A 19,058-nucleotide genomic window follows, 5' to 3' on the forward strand; every position below is an offset into this window, starting at 1 on the left:
ACAAAATGCTGCCCTTTCCATGACGGAAGTGGTCCAGTGTAGTCAACCTGCCACCAAGTTGCTGGCTGGTCACCCTGAGGAATACTACCATATTGGGCGCTCAGAGTTGGTCTCTGCTGCTGGCAAATTTGGCACTCAGCAGTAGCCGTAGCCAGGTCAGCCTTAGTTAATGGAAGTCCACATTGTTGGGCCCATGCATAGCCTGCATCTCTGCCACCATGGCCACTTTGTTCATGGGCCCATTGGGCAATGACGGGTGGCTGAGGAAAGAGGTTGACCACTATCCACAGAATGGGTCAGCTTATCTACTTGATTATTTAAGTCATCCTCTGATGAGGTCACCTTCTGATGAGCATTAACATGAGACACAAGTATCTTTATATCCTTTGCCCATTCAGAGAGTTCTATCCATATACACCTTCCTCAAATGCCCTTCTCACCAATTTTCCAATTGTGAACCTTCAAAGTCCCAGACCATCCAGCCAAACCATTGGCCAAAGCCCATGAATCAGTATATAACTACACATCTGGCCATTTTTCTTCCAAGCAAAATGTACAACCATATTCACTGCCCAAAGTTCTGCCCATTGTGAAGACTTCCCTTCACAACAGTCCTTCAGAGTTGTCCCAGAAAGGGGCTGTAATGCTGCAGCTGTCCAGTTCTGGGAGGTGCCTGCATAACATGCTGAACCATCTGTAAACCATGTCCTAGTCATCTCCCCTCCGTCCATTGATCACAGGGCACACCCCACGATACCATAGGTGCATGCTTGGGGACAGAAGGCATTGTAACAGGAGTAGCAACCATAGGCATTTGGGCAACTTCCTCATGTAACTTACTTGTGCCTTCAGGGCCTGCTCAAGTCCAATCATAGATATACCACTTGCACTTGATGATGGACTGCCACTGTACATGTCCAACTTTATGGCCTGGTGGGTCAGATAACACCGAGCTCATAATAGGCAGTTCAGGTCACATAGTAACTTAATGGCCCATTGTCAAATGTTCATTTTCCACTAAGGCTCAATACCAGGCCAACAACTGTCTCTCAAAGGGAGAATAATTGTCTGCAGATGATGGCAAGGCCTTGCTCCAAAATCCCAAGGGCCTCCAATGTGATTCACTTATGCGGGCCTGCCAAAGGCTCCAAACAGCATCCCTCTCTGCCACTGACACCTCAAGTATCATCGGATCTGCTGGATCATAAGGCCCAAGGGAAAGAACAGCCTGCACAGCAGCCTGGACCTGTTGAAGAGCCTTCTCTTGTTCTGGGCTCCACTAAAAACTAGTAGCATTCTGAGTCACTTGGTATATGGGATGGAGTAAGACACCCAAGTGAGGAAAGTACTGTCTCCAAAATCCAAATAGGCCCACTAGATGTTGTGCTTCTTTCTTAGCGAATGGAGGGGCCAAATGCAACACAATTTATCCTTCACCTTTAGAAGGAATATCTCTGCATGCCTCACACCACTGAACTCCTAGAAATGGATTTATCTCCCTTCCCCTGATGCACATATGCTGTACCAGCAACTCCAGAGTGGTTGCCACCTCCTGCTCATTTGATCCCATAAGTATAATGTCATCAATATAATGGACCAATGTGATACCTTGTGGAAGGGACAGGCAATCAAGATCCCTGCAAACTAAACTATGACACAGGACTAGAGAGTTAATATAATCTTGAGGTAAAACAGTAAAGGTATACTGCTGACCTTGCCAGCTGAAGACAAATTGCTTCTGGTGGTCCTTATAGACAGGTATGGAGAAGAAAGCATTCACAAGATCAATAGCTGTATACCAGGTGCCAGGAGATGTATTAATCTGCTCAAGTAAAGAAACCACATCTGGGCTGGAGAGATGGCTTAGCGGTTAAGCGCTTGCCTGTGAAGCCTAAGGACCCCGGTTCGAGGCTCGGTTCCCCAGGTCCCACATTAGCCAGATGCACAAGGGGGCGCATGTGTCTGGAGTTCGTTTGCAGAGGCTGGAAGCCCTGGCGCGCCCATTCTCTCTCTCTCCCTCTATCTGTCTTTCTCTCTGTGTCTGTTGCTCTCAAATAAATAAATAAATTTAAAAAAAAGAAAAGAAACCACATCTGGTACAGCAGCTGCAATTGGAGTCAACAACTGATTAAATTTTGGATAATCCACTGTCATTATCTAGGATCCATCTATTTTCTGAACAGGCTAAGTAGGTGAGTTAAAGGGAGACCTGGTGGGAACCACCACCCCTGCATCCTTCAAGTCCTTTATAGTGGCATTAATTTCTGAAAGCCCTCCAGGGATGTGATACTGTTTTTGATTCACTATTTTCCCCAGTGGCAGAAGCCTCAATAGCTTCCATTTGGCCTTTCCAAACACAATAGCCCTCACTCCACAAGTCAGGGAACCATTGTGGGGGTTTTGGAAACTTCTAAGTATGTCTATTCCAATTATGCATTCTGGAACTGGGGAAATAACTACAGGGTGAATTCGGGGACCCACTGTCAGTCTAACATTTGCCAAAACTCCATTGATCACCTGACCTCTATAAGCACCTACTTTAACTGGAGGGCCACAGTGCTTTTGGGGGATTCCTGGAATCAATGTCAACTCAGAGCCAGTGTCCAGTAGGCCTTAAAAGGTCTGATTATTTCCTTTTCCCCAGTGTACAGTTAACCTAGCAAATGGCTGCAGGTCCCTCTGAGGAAGGATATGTGTAAGCTTAATATTGAAACTTTTGAGGGTTGTAGAAGGGTCCTTTCTCGAGGAGACCTGGCCACCCCTTCAATCAAGGGGCTCAGGATCTGTAAACTGGCTCAAATCTTAAAACTGGTTAAGGGGCCTTGATTCTCTGTTGCTATAATTCAAAGTGGCTTTATGTTCCTTTGCTCTGGAACTTTTCTGCTCATACAGATCAAGCAGGAGCTCAGTAGGCTTTTTACCTATTTGACTTCTGGGGATACCATGATTTATTAGCCAATTCCAAAGATCCATATGATTCATACTTTCATGTGCATAATTTTGCACACACTGTTACAAAAAACACATTCACCCAGTCATGGCCCTTGTTACCCTGAGATCCAGTTATACCCATTGCATCTAAATCACCTAATGCAGCAATTGTAGCCACCCACTATGAGGTCTTCTTTACATGAAAGACCAATGACAAGGGACTTTAAGTATTCTGGAGCTCCCTCACAAATCTGTTTCTTATAGTCTTAGTGAAAGGCACATCTTGTGGACACTCCCATTGTGGGGACAAAGATGAGTTTACATGGCAAATCCATTCCAGCATTCCAAGTTCTCTGAGCTTTTTAATCCCTTCATCAACATTAAACCAAGGGATATCAGGCAGCTTGAGCTCATTCACAGTAGGCCATTTTTGGATCCATATGTCAGCCAACCAATCAAATAAACTCTTGGCACCCCTTTCAACTGCATGAGCTGCGGTGTTAAATTTAAAATCTCTGCTCAATGGGCCCATTTCAGTAAATTCTGCCTGATCTAATCTTATATTCCTTTCTCCATTATCCCACACCCTTAAAATCCATTCCCACACATATTCCCCATGCTTCTGCGTGTACAAGTTATAAAACTCCTGAAGTTCTTTAAGGGTGTACCTTACCTCCTCTTGAGTCAGGCTTTCTAGCTCCCCTTTAGGGGTCTGCCTAGCCTTCCTTCTGGTTATAGGCCTACAGGCAAAGATGGGTGGAAACTGAGAAGCACCAGCACCTCCTGCTGACCTCAGACAAAGAGGGACTAATTCCCTCAGCAAGGGTGGGGAGGATAATACTTCAGGGTGTGGAGGTGGGAATACAACTGCTGCTAAGGGAGGGGAGATCATAGCTTCATCCAAAACAACTTCTTCAGAATCTGACACTTCAATGTCCCTAGTTTCTTCAGGGTCTTCCCACACATCACCATCCCAAGTCACAGGATCCCACTCTTTTCCAATCAGTACCCTTACTTTAACTTCTGATAGTTGGTGAGGTTGGAACTGGAGTTTACGTTGCAAGTTAGCCAATCTCACAATGAGAGCTTGGGCTTGGTTTTCTGCAAACTGAGCCCTGTTCTGGCTAGAGAGGAGACTCTCCTCCAGGGCATCCTGAGAAACCTTGAGATTATGTATGTGGGCCTTAAGCTTGGAGTTTTCCTTTCTGAGCTTCTGTTGTTCCCTCACTACTTTGTCCAGAGATGTTAGAAGCAACCAACCAGCTTCATAATTTGTCTTACTTTTCCACAAATATTCAAATGTTTTAAATACAGAGTCATTACATTCCTTGCTCTTCACAAGACATGACTCAGGATCACCAAATACATTTGTCTCATGGAGTTCTTTAAACAGTGCACACGATGGATTATTAGTGCCCTCCTTATTTCCAGGAAAAGTACTCTCTTTATCACCAGTAGGGCCTTTAGTAGCATTAAAGTTGGAAAGCCAGCCCCAGATAGCATCAAGGCCACTAAAGAAATCCATCCTTACAATTCTGTTTCTCTAGAACCACTCCTGGTACCAAAATCTGTATTAGTCAGGTTCTCTAGAGGAACAGAACTGATAGAATGAATTATTTTTAAAAAAGGGAATTTATTGAATTAGCTTATGGTAGTCCAATAGCAGTTGCTGGTCCAAGAATCAAGGAACCTGGTAGCTGCTCAGTCCACATGGCCAAAAGTGTCAGCAGTCCCAATCCTGCACTGAAGGCCTGGAGGCTTCCTGAGGAGCTGCTGGATTTTGATCCACGCAGGTCTTCAGTTGACGCTGGTCTTCAGTCCACGCTGGAAGGCAGCAGCAGCTCCCACAGCCAAGTGGAAGGAAGGAAGGGGCTCTTTTCCCCCAGAGCTTCCTTATGTGACTTCCCCCTCTGAGAGGAGCCGCCCACTCTGGGGGAAGGGCTCACTCTGGGGGAAGGACTCCCTCCTTCAATTACTCCTACCTGGAAGCAACCTCAGAGACCCACCCAAAAGGAATTTCTGTGTATTATTAACCAGATCAAGTTGACAACACCTTAACTATCACACCCCCCATGAAGAAATTTTTAAGCTTAATTGATAACTTCCATAATGCTGGAAGGCACTACATTAGCTGCTCAAGAGAAAAGTCTTTTTAGTATGAATATGCAGTGGATAGTATAAGCAACACAATTAACTAGCCAGGCAAGATGTGTCAACAGGTGCAATGATGACACTTAAGTTATGGGTTATTCAATTGCTCTATGAGGCCTGCTTAGTTGGAAAGAATTCAGGCCTGGCACTGAGAACCTATTCAAAAGCCTGTGGTTTGGAAGGCCATAGACCCTAGAGGAAAGCTTCTATTGTTCTTTGGCTAAGTGGACATGTTATGCCCATCACAAAAGCTAAAAAGTAAAAGAGCCCTTTGCTTAATGCTGTAGTTAGAAAACCTTCTTTTTGCAGATGGTAGAAAATACTGAGACAACCCAAGAACCATCAAAATGACAAAAAGAGAATCACTGGACAGGCCATTTCTATCTAACCTGTGAGGGCTCAGGAAACATTGCCGAGGTAGTCAGGCAATGAATATGAGTATTGCTCTCACTGCTAGCCAGAGAACCCTCTCTATGGAGATGCAGGTAGACACTGAGGAGAGTCGGTACTCATCAAAGTAGAAAATGAGGCTGCCAAGAGCTCAACATGAAAGGCGATTTCTGTCATGTTCTCCAAATCTCAGAGAACACTATGGAAGAGGGGGCAGAAGGATTTAAGAGCCATAAGGTGCATAGGCATACTTTGGAGTCTTGTCCTTTCTATATAAACTGACTGGTGCATTCATGACCCCACAGTGGATACCAGTACCCCATAGACCAGCCTGGTTCTGAACTGTGGCACAGAGGGCAGAGGAGGACAAAAGGAACAAAGCAACTGTTACAGTTAACCTTCTTGTTGCTGGGACATATGTCAGACCAGAAGCAGTTTATGGGAGGAAAAGGGTTTATTTCCAGCTTACAGATTCCTGGTGAAGTTCCCTCATGGCAAAGAAGCTGGCTAACTTTCATAGATCCATAGCAGAGAGAGAAAAAAGACAACAGCAAGCATGAACAGCCAGAGCTTAACCTGGCTCTCTACACACCTTAGGGTTGGACTAAAGATCTCCCAGTGACACACCTCCTCCAGCAGGGTACTTCCTATCAGAGACTTAAGTAGGAAGCTTAACCTCAATCAAAAGTCCCTGAGGCGGGCTGGAGAGATGGCTTAGCGGTTAAGCGCTTGCCTGTGAAGCCTAAGGACCCCGGTTCAAGGCTCGGTTCCCCAGGTCCCACATTAGCCAGATGCACAAAGGGGCGCATGCGTCTGGAGTTCGTTTGCAGAGGCTGGAAGCCCTGGTGCGCCCATTCTCTCTCTCTCCCTCTATCTGTCTTTCTCTCTCTGTCTGTCACTCTCAAATAAATAATTTTTAAAAAAATTTAAAAGAAAAGTCCCTGAGGCTAAAGCAGACATACACTCAAGCCACCACAATAAAAGAGAGAAAGGATTACCTTTAAAGAGGGTTCTCAGGGGAGGCAGGAGAGTAGGGAAAGTAGAGAAGATAATGGAATGGAAATAAACTGTAACATTTTCATGTATTAAAATTCTCAATAAAAAATGAGTCAAAAGATCTAATCATTAGGATAGAAAAGAGAAATGAGGGCTAGGGACATGGCTTAGCAGTTAAGGTGCTTGCCTGTGAAGCCTAAGGACCCAGGTTGAATTCCCCAGAATCCACGTAAAGCCAGATACACAAGATGGTGCATGCATCTGGAGTTTGTTTGCAGTGGCTCGAAGCCCTGGCATGCCCATTCTCTTTCTCTGTCTCTCTCTCTCTCTCTTTCTCTCTTAAATAAATAAGTAAATAAATAAATAAAATATTTTAAAATATTGTATTTAGAAAAAGAAAAGATAAATAAACAGAATAAGTTCTAGATTGATGCCAGTTCAGAGGTAGGCTAGTGATCAAAAGATTTTGCAGAGATAATCTCTATTGTATGGTGACCCTGACTTCTAATTCTTATGTGTCTGTTTATGTGTGAGAGAGTACAGATAGAGGCCAGGAGACTAGTAAGACATCCACAAGAGTCAGGAAATAAACCTTAAGGGGAGGGTGTGGGTTGGTAATAGAACCCATGTGAGCTGAAAGTGAGACGGGAGAGGGACAGGAAGATTAGGAGAGGAATAGGTGGGAGGAGGCATTGTCCAAAGCTAAGCACAAATATAATGAAATCTGTTACTTTATTTGCTAATTAAAAATTAAATGGGAGGTCAGGCGTGGTGGCGCACGCCTTTAATATCAGCACTTGGGAGGCAGAGGTAGGAGGATTGCCATGAGTTCAAGGCCACCCTGAGACTACAGAGTGAATTCCAGGTCAGCCTGGACTAGAGTGAGACCCTTCCTCGAGAAACCAAAAATAAATAAATAAATAAATAAGTAAATAAATAAAATGGGCTGAGGAATTCACCAGGATAATACCCCACAGAAAGAAAATAGTTTTTTCAAATATGTTTACTTATTTATTTGAGGCCAAGAAAGAGTGAACATGGGTGCACCAGGGATTCCTGCCACTTTAAATGAACTCCAGATACATGTGCCACTTTGTGCATCTGGCTTTATGTAGGTTCTGAAGGAATCAAACCTGGGCTATCAGGGTTTGCAAGTAAGTGCCCTTAATTGCTAAGCCATCTCTCCAGCCCAAGAAAATAGTTTTACCATGCAAAAAACAAAGTTGAACAGGATGCAAGATAGACTGACAGACCCTTGCTTAAGAAGGATACTATAAGAAGAAACGAAAAAAAAAAAAAAAATGACAGGCCAGATAATAACTTAAAGAAAGAGTGAGGATTTGTGATAATTAAGGAAAGTCATTTCTCTGTTGGAAAGTATACTAAGTTTTAGACCAAACAAATCCAATAAATTTGCATCTAGTAAGGACGAAACCTCCACTGAAGTAAAGACAAAATCCTAAAACCTCAGGGAAGGAAATGCATGCCACATACAGTGAAATGACCCCCACCCTTAACGCAGCAAATCGGATCATCAGTAATGTCTTCAAACTGTGGAGGGCAAATGCAAACCAAAACTATCAACGGGGAAGGTACATATTTCCAGATGTTTGAAAACCAAAGGAGTTTACTGTCTATAAACCTTGCCACAAGGTCTGCTAAAAGGCACATTGTCAGCAAGGAGAACATGAAAACAAAGCAGCTGGCTGGAGCGTCGGGCGTCAAAGCGTGGAAGTTGCTGGAGTAAATCAACTCCAGATTGTAAACAATAACAACTATAACTAATTTTGTGTTCATAAAAATTTAGATTAATAATAAGATAGTTGGGAGAAATTCTGGGAATAATTCAAACATGCTAAAAATCTTGCCTTATTCTCTCATGTAATTCAATAAATGTTGGGATGTTAATAAGTACCAGAAACTGCTGTATGCCTTGGAGTGACAGACATAGAAAATACCTTGTCCTCATGGAACGTATATTCTACTTGGGAAATTTAAACAAAATGGTATAAAATAACATCAGCTACTATAATATTAAGCAGGATTGACTAAGAACTTTGTCCCCAAATCAACATCTTTGCTATTACACTATTATTCTTGGAAACCAACCTTAAACCAAGACTGTCCCCAAACAAACTGGGTCATCCTACATATACATTCTATGTAAGTTTTAAGGGATAAAGGGGTGAGGAAGATAGTTATGTTGAGTATATTTAGAATTTGTAACATAAGTATGAAATTATATACATATATAATTTTAGTGATATATGTTTCAGAAATCCTTAAGGAGGAAAAACCACCCTTATCAATCCAATGAAAAGACAGAAAACATAAACACATTATGGTAAAATGGTGGGTGTGTATGACAGAGGGGGAAGGCTGAGGCCGGCATAGTGGTTGTTGGAAGATTTGAAGATCCTGTCCATCCATTCCTTGGGTCGCCCCACCTTATGTTTACTACTTCCCTGCCAATTAGTGAAGTCAGGCTTTGGAAGGTTGTCTCTTTGATTATTGTTTTCCATGAAATACATCTTCAGTTATACAGTATAATCAAAAGCAATAGACAGAGATTTAATTTTTTTAAAATGCTGTGGAAGTGGGAACATTTACCCTTTCTTCTCTCAGAAACCATCCCAAAGCAATGGGAAACAAAAACACAAACTTCATCTTTGATTAAAATTAGAGGTATTGAAAACCCAAACCACAAAATACGTGAAAGATCTTCCAGTGTGTGGGCATGTATGGAGGCAGAGGGAGGACAGGGCAAAGAAAACCAGCAAAATTTCCCTTTTGGGGGGGTAGGGCGGAGGAAGCATACATGTATGTGCCTCTCAAGGTCTTGTCTTTGAACTAGTAGGCCATGGTACATAGATCAGGTTTTACAACTTCCCTGGATATGAGCTATTATTTGCTTAAGCAAGAAGGATGCTGAGATAAGAAATCAAGCAGAAAAGTCCTATGGCCAGGAAGATACGATTTCTGCCATTAAAACAAGAGCTGGGCTGGGCATGGTGCCACACACCTTTAATCCCAGCACTCGTGAGGTAGAGGTAAGAGGATTGCTGTGAGTTTGAGGCCAGCCTGAGACTACATAGTGATTTCCAGGCTAGCCTGGGCTAGAATGAGACTCTACCTCAAAAAAAAAAAAAAAAAAAAGAAAAGAAAAAGAAAAAAAAGAAAGGAGCAGAAGCAGGGGTGGTGGCACACACCTTTAATCCCAACACTCAGGAGTCAGAGGTTGGAGGATCACCAGTGAGTTCAAGGCTACCCTGAGACTAGCAAGTGAATTCCAGGACATCCTGGGCTACAAGACCCTACCTTGAAAATTCAAAACAAAACAAGAGCAGAGTAAGAGAACTCTGAAGGAGAGTAGCACATGACAGCTTTGAGCTCAGCACCAGACTTCTCACAGAAGCGCGGGCCGATTGAGAACCAAACCTGTCCTTTCTCCAACCCAGGCCATAACAACTAGCACTGCTGCGAGCCCATGGTTATCTCATCTGTGAGTCAGTGTGAGCAAAACTTAGCAAGAGCATGGAGAGACAGGGGTTGTTTCTAAAAGGGTAAAATGGCCTTATGGAGGTTTTGGCATATCATAATATATGTGTATTTATAAATAAATGAAGAAACTTATATAAACTCCAAATGGTGAAAGATCATTTAAGCAACTCGCTATCACTTTTGAAGAAAAAAAAAAGGCTGGTAACATGACTGAGTGACTAAAAGCCTCAAGGTAAAGTTAGGCCAGGGGACGATGGGAAGGCTTCTCATTAGGGATGTGGTGAAGTTCAGTGGTAGAGTACTCGCTCGGAATGTTGAAGCTCTGTCAATGCCTGGCTCAGGGAATGCACAGGTAGCTGCAGCCTGCCTTCCTGCCTGTGGAGAACAGATGTGGGTGCCTGTGCTAATACAAGTTCTGCATTCTCTGACTCCTCAAACAAAGCAAAAATTTAACACACACACACACACACACACACACACACACACACACACACACACATATGCATGCATATCACAGATATAAATATGGCAAAAACAAAAGGCGAGACTCTCCAGATCTAAGTATTTAGATAATATGTTAGCTTTTTTAGTTAAAGTTTCAGATATAAAATTTAAAGCATGGTCAGCCTTTAGCAAACATCCCGTTCCTCTCTGCGTATTCAATGCCGCCCCCCACCCCATGACACAAGTTAGCCATTGTATCCAGTTGAATAGCTAGAATCTTAGAACGATGCCCTGGCTGCAGAATTTCACACATGAAGGGAATGGTTAGGAAGATTTCTTGCGTGTGTAGTTACTTCTACTTATTTAAAAAAAAAAAAAAAAAACCAAAAACTTTTTTTTACTTATGAAAGAGCAAGTGACTGAAAGGCCTCCAGCCACTGCAGTCATACTCCAGATGTGTACCACCTTGTACACGTGTGCAATCTTGTGTACATGAGTTACCTTGTGCATCTGGCTTGCATGGGTTCTGGGGAGTTGAACTTGGGTCCTTAGGCTTCACAGGCAAGCACCCTAATGGCTAAGCCATCTCTTCAGCCCTTATTTTCTTTTTGTAAAGACAAAATATGTCAGTTAGACTCTGGTGGTTAACTTGACAGAATTTAAAAATCACTATGGAGGGGCTGGAGAGATGGCTTGTGGTTAAGGCGCTTGCCTACAAAGCCTAAGGACCCATGTTGGACTCTCCAGATCCCACAAATGCAAGATGTACAAAGTTGAGGCAGAGGCAATGGTGCAAAAGCCCACTAGGTGGTGCAAGCATCCAAAGTTCAATTTCAGTAGCTGAGGCCCTGGCGCACCAATTCTCTCTCTCTCTCTCTCTCTCACTTTCTCTCTAAAAATATTTAATTTTTTTAAATCAGTTTTGTATTCAGCAAATACAGGCAGTTTGGTATCATTATTAGGCTCATCCGAGGCCTACCCCCTCCCCATTGGCCCATCCTTGTTGAGGTATATGGGTCATGCATTGTGGAGTTAGCTCACAGTTATTGGTACAATAAATGTCTCTGCATATCATGACCCAACATGTGGCTCTGACACTCTTTCTTCCCCCTCTTCTGCAAAATTTCCCTGAGCCATGTTGGGTTCATTTTTGGTCTGCTTCAGTAATGAGGTATTGGGGGCCTCTGAGGCTCTGGCTCTCTGATTTGGTAGGAGTTGATTTTTCTCGGTGTTGGTCTCCTTCCCCCTTGTGCTGGTATCCAGTTCATCAGGAAAACAGCACCCTTGCTTGTTTCGTCAGCTTTCCTTATTTTCAGCCAGGGCCTTTTGAGGTATGTTGGGTTGCCTCTCTCCTTAGGAACTGCATCTATCTGAAAAAGAGAAGCAGATTCTCCAACAGAGAGTAAGTTAGCACCAGGACAAATGAGATAACCCTTACTTTTTTTAATAGATAGTTTAATAGTTGTAGGCCCTCTGGTAGCCCATGATTGATGGTAGCTTGATATTGGAGAGTAGGCTTATGTTTGGATATGGTTCTGACTTCTTTCCCAGCTCCAGCTATGGGTCCCATACCACTGAAGGGATCAGTTATCCAAATCAAGAGCAGCTAGTTCCTCACCATGGCTGTGTGCCACTATTGCACTTGTGTGGGCATCACAACAGGTTATTTGCTCCTAAGTAGGTTTGACCATGAGTTGCTTGGACAGATATTAGTCATTTCCCCCAGTCACCCATGTAGCACCTTCTGGCACTATATATGCTGACTGTCTGGGGACTGACTCTCTCCTGGCTTCCAGCCATGCCATTCCATTTTACGTGTCAGCTACATATGGTGTCTTCAGCAATAGGGTCTTGCCACTAACCTTTGGTGGGTCATCAAGTACTCTGACAGAAATCTGTCAGTCTTTTAGGAAACCTTGTAAGTCTCTCTGATCAAAAGCTCATTGTGGATGATATCCCCATGCTGGTACAGGTCAATGCCCACTAAGAAAATGAGGAAAAAGATAACTAATATACAAGACTTAGAGAGATGAGAGAGAGAGGGAGAGGGAGGGTAGGAAGATGTAGAAGATTTAGGTTAGACTTAATCCTGTGCTCTCCAGTGTCGTGTGGTTTAGGTGTTTTCTGTAAGGGCCTGGTGAAGGTTCAGCCAGTTGGTCTGCCTTTTAGGAAGTAGAATTTTATGGTACTATTGCCGTTTGGGTCTAGATTAGTGTTTCCCACCACTTTGATGCCCTCCCCTCCCTCCCCATCCCTCCTAGTGTCTAGTCCATGAGATGCTTGCTGGGTATGTAAGGTATCTTGGGTAGATTCAGGTTAGGTGCTGTAGATGAGTGAGACTATGTGGCAATTTTTTTTTTTTTTGTGATTGGGTAAGTTTTTTTAAAAAATCACTATGGAAATGAATCTCTGGGCATGTCAGCTAGGGACTTTCTAGATAGAACAGTTGAGGAGGCAAGACCCGCCATAGCTGTGGGTGGCACTATTCCATGGCCTGGGCCCTGGTACTGTATATAAAGGAAATAGGAGCACTAAGCATCCATCGCTCTATTCTGCTTCCTCACTGCGGAGTGAATGTGATCTCCACTCCTGCCTCCCAGTCTTTCCTGCCATGATGGTCTGTCACCTAAAACTCTAAGCTGAAATAAATCCCCTTTCCCTTAAACTTGGTTTTGTCCAGTGTTGTGTCCCAGCAATGAGAAAGCAACTGATACACAGAGGTTTCATTATGTTGCCCACTGGCCTCAATCTCCTGAGCTCTGAGGGACTGGTCTGCCTCTTCTTCCTCCTCCTCCCTCCTCCTGCTCCCTCCTCCCCCTCCTCCTTCTCCTTCCCCCTCCTCCCCCTCTTCCTCCTCCCGAGTATCTAAGCTATGAGTGCACACCACTGCACCTGGCTGTGTGGCAAGTTTATTAGGCATGTTTCCTGCAGGCATGTGAACGTGATGCAGGGCTTCGCGGACCGTTTCCTCAGGCAGGAAGGGCATCACTCAGAAGCAGGAGGAAGGAAGGATGGTTGCCACTAGGGCGCTGAAGGAAAGGAGCCGAAGCTCTCTGGGGCAGCAGCTAGGCCTGCATGGGAGGGAGGGCGGCCGGGAGCCTTGTGCGCAGCCAGGACAGAGTTTCTGGTGAAGGATCGCTGTTTCCATCAGGCCACGTGCTGCTTGCTCCCTCTGATGTTCTTCTTGCTCCCCTTTGAAAGGAGCCTTCCATGGTTACTCCCCCCGCCCCAGGCCCTGGTGCTGTCTCTCAGAAGTTTTATCTGTGTTTATGGGTTTGGTCATGACCTTCTTGCTTCTGTATCTATTTCTGCACATGTATTTCTCATTCAAATCCCAGTTGTATTTCTTCCAATGGGGGGAAAGCTTCCTTTAGATTATCTCACTCTCACTGCAGACCCAAGAGCCACAAAAGCCCACATCATCTTCTGGGAATACCAGGGCCTCACTCTGGGCTCCCCGCCCTCACGCTAGCATCCTCGGCCTCTGTCACCGCGTGCAACATGTCTCTCCACTGCCTTTCCCTTTCAGATCACGTTCAACAGCCAGGCCTGCTTCCAACCATCAGCCTGGGTTCCGTACAAGAGCCAGTGAGTTGAGCACTCTCTGTTCAGGTTCTGTTCCCTCTGTCTTGCACATCCTGAGGAGAACTTGGGATGATGTGTCAGTAATTTTCCATTTCCTGTGAGAGCAAGTAGAACTTCCTCTGCCTCTCTCTAAAGGGCTTGTCATGATTCTTCAACCCCTGCCTCTCCTCTTTGATCTGCCCCAACTCACACTCCAAAGTGACCCCTGTGGTACTCTCTGCCTAGAAGCGCCATCTCCTATCACCCCATCCTCAACCACTAGAGAGAGCGCCCATGTATAATGTGTTAGAGACTCTTGGGTCAAAGCAGGGGAGGAGAACATTAAACGGGGTAAGGGATAGTCATAATGGTTAATCTTTTTTTTTTCCCTTTTCCTTTTCTTTTTTTTTTTTTTTTTTTTTTGAGGTAGGGTCTCACTCTAGTCTGAGCTGACCTGGATTCACAGGTAGTCTCAGGGTGGCCTCAAACTCACAGCCATCCTCCCTCCTCTGCCTCCTGAGTGCTGGGATTAAAGGCATCCCCCACCACTCCCGGACATAATGGTTAATCTTGACTAACAACTAAAGACATATCTCTTTGTAGGTCTGAGAGAGCATTTCCAGGAAGTATGTTTTAAATTAATTAGTTAATTTATTTTTTTATTTTTTGGTTTTTTGAAGTAGGGTCTCACTCTGGCCCAGGCTGAGCTAGAATTCACTATGTAATCTCAGGGTGGCCTTGAACTCATGGTGATCCTCCTACCTCTGCCTCCCAAGTGCTGGGGTTAAAAAAAACCACACCCGGATACATTTATTTTTATTAGTTATGGACATACTTAGTATGTAAACTACACATGTCGGTACCATCTTTTCCCTCATCCCTGCTCCTTTTCTGAAGGGGCCCTTCCAGGAAGTATTAACTGAGGAAAGATGACCCTCCCAAGAGTGGGGGAAGAAACCTGAGGAAAAATCAGTGTTCCTTGCTTTGCCCGATTTTGCTTCTTGCTGGTGGGTGCATCTAGCCCACCACCATCCTTTGCTGACATCAGAATGGAGCTTCTTGGTTTCCCGAGTTGGTCAAAGCTCTCCAGGAATGCTCCAGGCCCTGATTACACCAGATTGGGACTGCTGAAGCATCGACTTTGGGGACTTAGCAGCTTCCAGGTTCTTAGTGTGTTCAGCACAGACAGCCGTTGTTACACTACCTAGCTCCATTGGTTGTAAGCCTCTCGACTAAATACCGTTTTATGACATAGATGCTTTCTACTGGTTCTGTTCCCCTAGAAACTCCTTACTCAGACAATATTTCTCATCTTGGAACAACTTCCCATTACTCAGGATTTGATTCCATAGCAAATGCTCCCAGGCATGATGATAAGCTGCTAAGAGGATTCCTAGAAGCTCTTGAAGGCTGTGGTCCACATTAATGAAACAGAAATATAGGAACTTCACTTATGCTTGGTGGAGAAAAGGATCCCAAGGCTCAAAGAAGTAGAGATGCTAGAATGGCTCCAAAGGGGAAAATTATATATATATATATATATATATATATATATATATATATAGACAGACATGTATTCATCCCTCTTACTTGCTTCCACCCTACTGGTGTGACAATGTGGTGCTTGCTGCTCCTGCCATGATTTCTACACTGTGAGACTTCCCCTTGAAACTGAAAGCTGGAAAATCTTCTTTCTTTCCTTAAGCTGCTTCAGGTTGGGTATTTTGTCCCAGCAGTGAGAAAGTGGCTGACACAATGAGCTATGAATCCAGGAGTCTACCATACAATACTGGACTGCCAAGTAGAGAAGGAGTCTGAGAGTGTCCTGTCCCCTGACTCATGCCAGAGAAGCCTCCTCCGTTCATGCCTGGCACAGGCCCAGCGACTTCTGACGCATCCCTGTGCTGGGCATGATGGAGTAGGCCCTAGAAATAGAGTTCTCTCCTCTCTTCCCACCTTCCCAAGAGAGGCCTAGTGAGACCCCAGGGAAACGCAGGAGCCTGGCCTGGCTGATTGAGGACCAGCCTACACACGAAGTAGTACCCCACCTCCTTAGTGGTTGTCACCAGTTAGTCCTGGACTTCATCTTCAGAGACCCAGGCCGACTTTGATTTAAAAAGAAAAGAAAAGAGAAGGGGAGGGGAGAGGGGAGGGGAGTGGACAGGAAGAGAGAAGGGAAGGGAAAGGAAGGGAAGGGAAGGGAAGGGAAGGGAAGGGAAGGGAAGGGAAGGGAAGGGAAGGAAAGGAAAGGAAAGGAAAGGAAAGGAAAGGAAAGGAAAGGAAAGGAAAGGAAAGGAAAGGAAAGGAAAGGAAAGGAAAGGAAAGGAAAGGAAAGGAAAGGAAAGGAAAGGAAAGGAAAGGAAAGGAAAGGAAGGGAAAGGAAAGGGAAGGAAAAATACTCTGGGCATTTGCCTGTCCGAGTGAAAGTTCTTCATTGCCTGGCAGCAGACAGGCACAGATGCTGCATCTGTCAGAGTGCAGCTCATGTCCAGCTTCTGCATAAGAGAAATCTGTGATGTGCTTTGAATTTCCTGTAGAGGTCTCTCAGAGAAAAATGGCCAGAACAGAATGAGAAAGTTCTGTGTGTATGGCATAAGAGTGACTTTGGCTGTAAATAAGAGAAAACTCAATATAAGACATTATAGAAACAAGAGTTTTATCTCTCACACAATCTGATGCTGGAAGCGCCTGCTTTTGTTTTAGTTCTGGATCCCACTCACCCATGGCCAGCAGATCTTCTCTTTTCTTGGCTTTTCCCTCATGCCTATTGCCTCATGGTTTCAACACAGCAATTGTAACTCCAAGCATCATATCTATTCATATCCAAAACAGGAAGGAAAGCCAAGAAACTCATCTAATCATTCTATCAGGAAGGTATACAAAGTTAAAAAAAAAATTAACAACAAAAGTGAAAAAGAATACTATCATCTGACTATCCAGAAAAGTCTCCAATTACCACAGCAATAACCCTATACTTGAGAGAGGGGAAGTCCTCCTGTCTAGAAGCTCAGTGCAATGTGTAGACCATGACCAACTGCAGAAAGAAAGGCTATCCCAGACCCTGAATCATGGGAAAGAAAGAACTGTTATATGAGTCAGGGTTCCCTAGAGCAATGACACAGACAGAGTCATATGTTTTGTAAAAAGGGGATTTCATGGAACGACTTAAAACCTGTAGGGCAGGGTAGTTCAACCATGAGCATCTAAATGCTGGAGAGGCTGAGAACCCACTCCTGATGGTCATGAGAGTAGCAATAGCTGAACACCTGGGCAATCATGCCTACTTTTTGAAAGTAACGTGGACTCATTTTATTTTTCTTGCATGTTGGAGTGGTTAATAGAATATGGTGTTTCTGGAAGCAAGGTTCTGGTGTTTCTAGATGGGCTGCTGACAAAAATATTGCTGAATTGAAAAAATAAACAAAATCAATGATGGATGATCAGATGCAGAAGCAAATATCTCAATAAAAGTTACAATTTTCTTGCCCATTTTCCCGCTCAGACTTGGAATGCATTAATTGAAGGAGTGGCTGACTCCCTATGACTAAAACCTTTACAATAGGGCTGAAGAAATTGGTCAGTAGTTAGGGTGCTTGCCTACAAAGTCTAACAACCCAAGTTCAATCCCCCAGTACCCATGTAAAGCCAGATGCACAAAGTAGCACATGCATTTAGAGTTCCTTTACAACAGATGAAGCCCCTAGCATGCCCATTCGCTCTGCCTGTCTCTCTTTTGGCAAATACGTAAATAAAAATGTTGTTTAAAAAACTTACAATACCAGGGTAAACCTATTTGTTCCTTTGTTACTTCTCGACTTTTTTTTTCCTTTATTTGAGAGAGAGAGAGAGGGAGAGAGAGAGGAAGAGGGAGAGGGAGAGAGAGAAAAAGAGAATGGGCATACCAAGGCCTCTAGCCACAGTAAACGAACTCCAGACACATGTGCCACCTGTATACTGGAGAATCAAGCCTAGGTCCCCAGACATAGCAGGCAAGCACTTTGACTGCTAAGCCATTCCTCCAACCCCCTCCCCACTTTTTAATCTAGGAACTTTGAACCACTTATTCAGGTAAATGTACTTTGGAGAAAAGGCAAATGTTTAACCCTTTTTAGGATTGCTGAACACTGTGCCAGATTGATGCCAATTTCTGGCACTACGTAGTGAAGTGGATCACACAGAGACTTCTATAGCTAAAACCTGCTAGTAGTTAGCACACTGTACTATGGACCGACTAGCTGATCCTTTTCCCAAAGAACCTCCTATTGACTCTGACTTCAGGGAAGAACTTTTGCACTGTAGCGGGGCCAAGCAGAAGCTAGTTCATACCCCCAACAGAGACAATGAAAAGCACTGCTGCATTTCAGAAGGCATGGGGAGAAATCAAGGAAATGCTTTAAGTCTTTTAACGTTGCACCAACCTCCAGCATTATCCTGTTAATTCTATCTTGCTGGCTCCTGCAAACATCGGTGGCAGACGGCAGAAGCTCCAGTGCCAGCCGAAGTGCTTGAAGCGAACTTTTTGCTACAGTAGCAAATGTGACTTTTAGTTTACCTCTTAGAGAGAGAACCTGATGAAATCCACATCCCTGGTTGTTCCTTTGTGTTGGTGTTATTGCCTGTAAGAGGTTTGCTTTCTTACTCCTCTTATTGGAATATAAACTGCAGAGATCTGGATTTTGTGGGCATGCTGTACAATGCCACATAGATAATCCACATGATTGATGTCACATAGTAGGGCCAGGTAAGAAATATGGGGCAAGGGCTGAATATATGGCTTAGTGGTTAAGGCACTTGCCTACAAAGCCAAAGTACCCAGCTTCGATTCTCTAGGACCCATGTAAACAAGGTGCATAAAGTGATGCACGCATCTGAAGTTTGTTTGCAGTGGCTGAAGGCCCTGGTGCACCAATTTTCTCTCTCTCACTCGGTCTCTGTGACTCTTTCTCAAGTAAATAAAAACAAAATATTTAAAAAAGACATAAAAGAAAGAAATATGGGGCAAGTATGTGACAGTCCACACAATGTACCTTTTTCTTGAAAATATGTATGTTTATATATGTATGTATGTACCCACACACACA

Source organism: Jaculus jaculus, chromosome 1, assembly GCF_020740685.1.
Source record: "Jaculus jaculus isolate mJacJac1 chromosome 1, mJacJac1.mat.Y.cur, whole genome shotgun sequence".
Lineage (NCBI taxonomy): Eukaryota > Metazoa > Chordata > Mammalia > Rodentia > Dipodidae > Jaculus > Jaculus jaculus.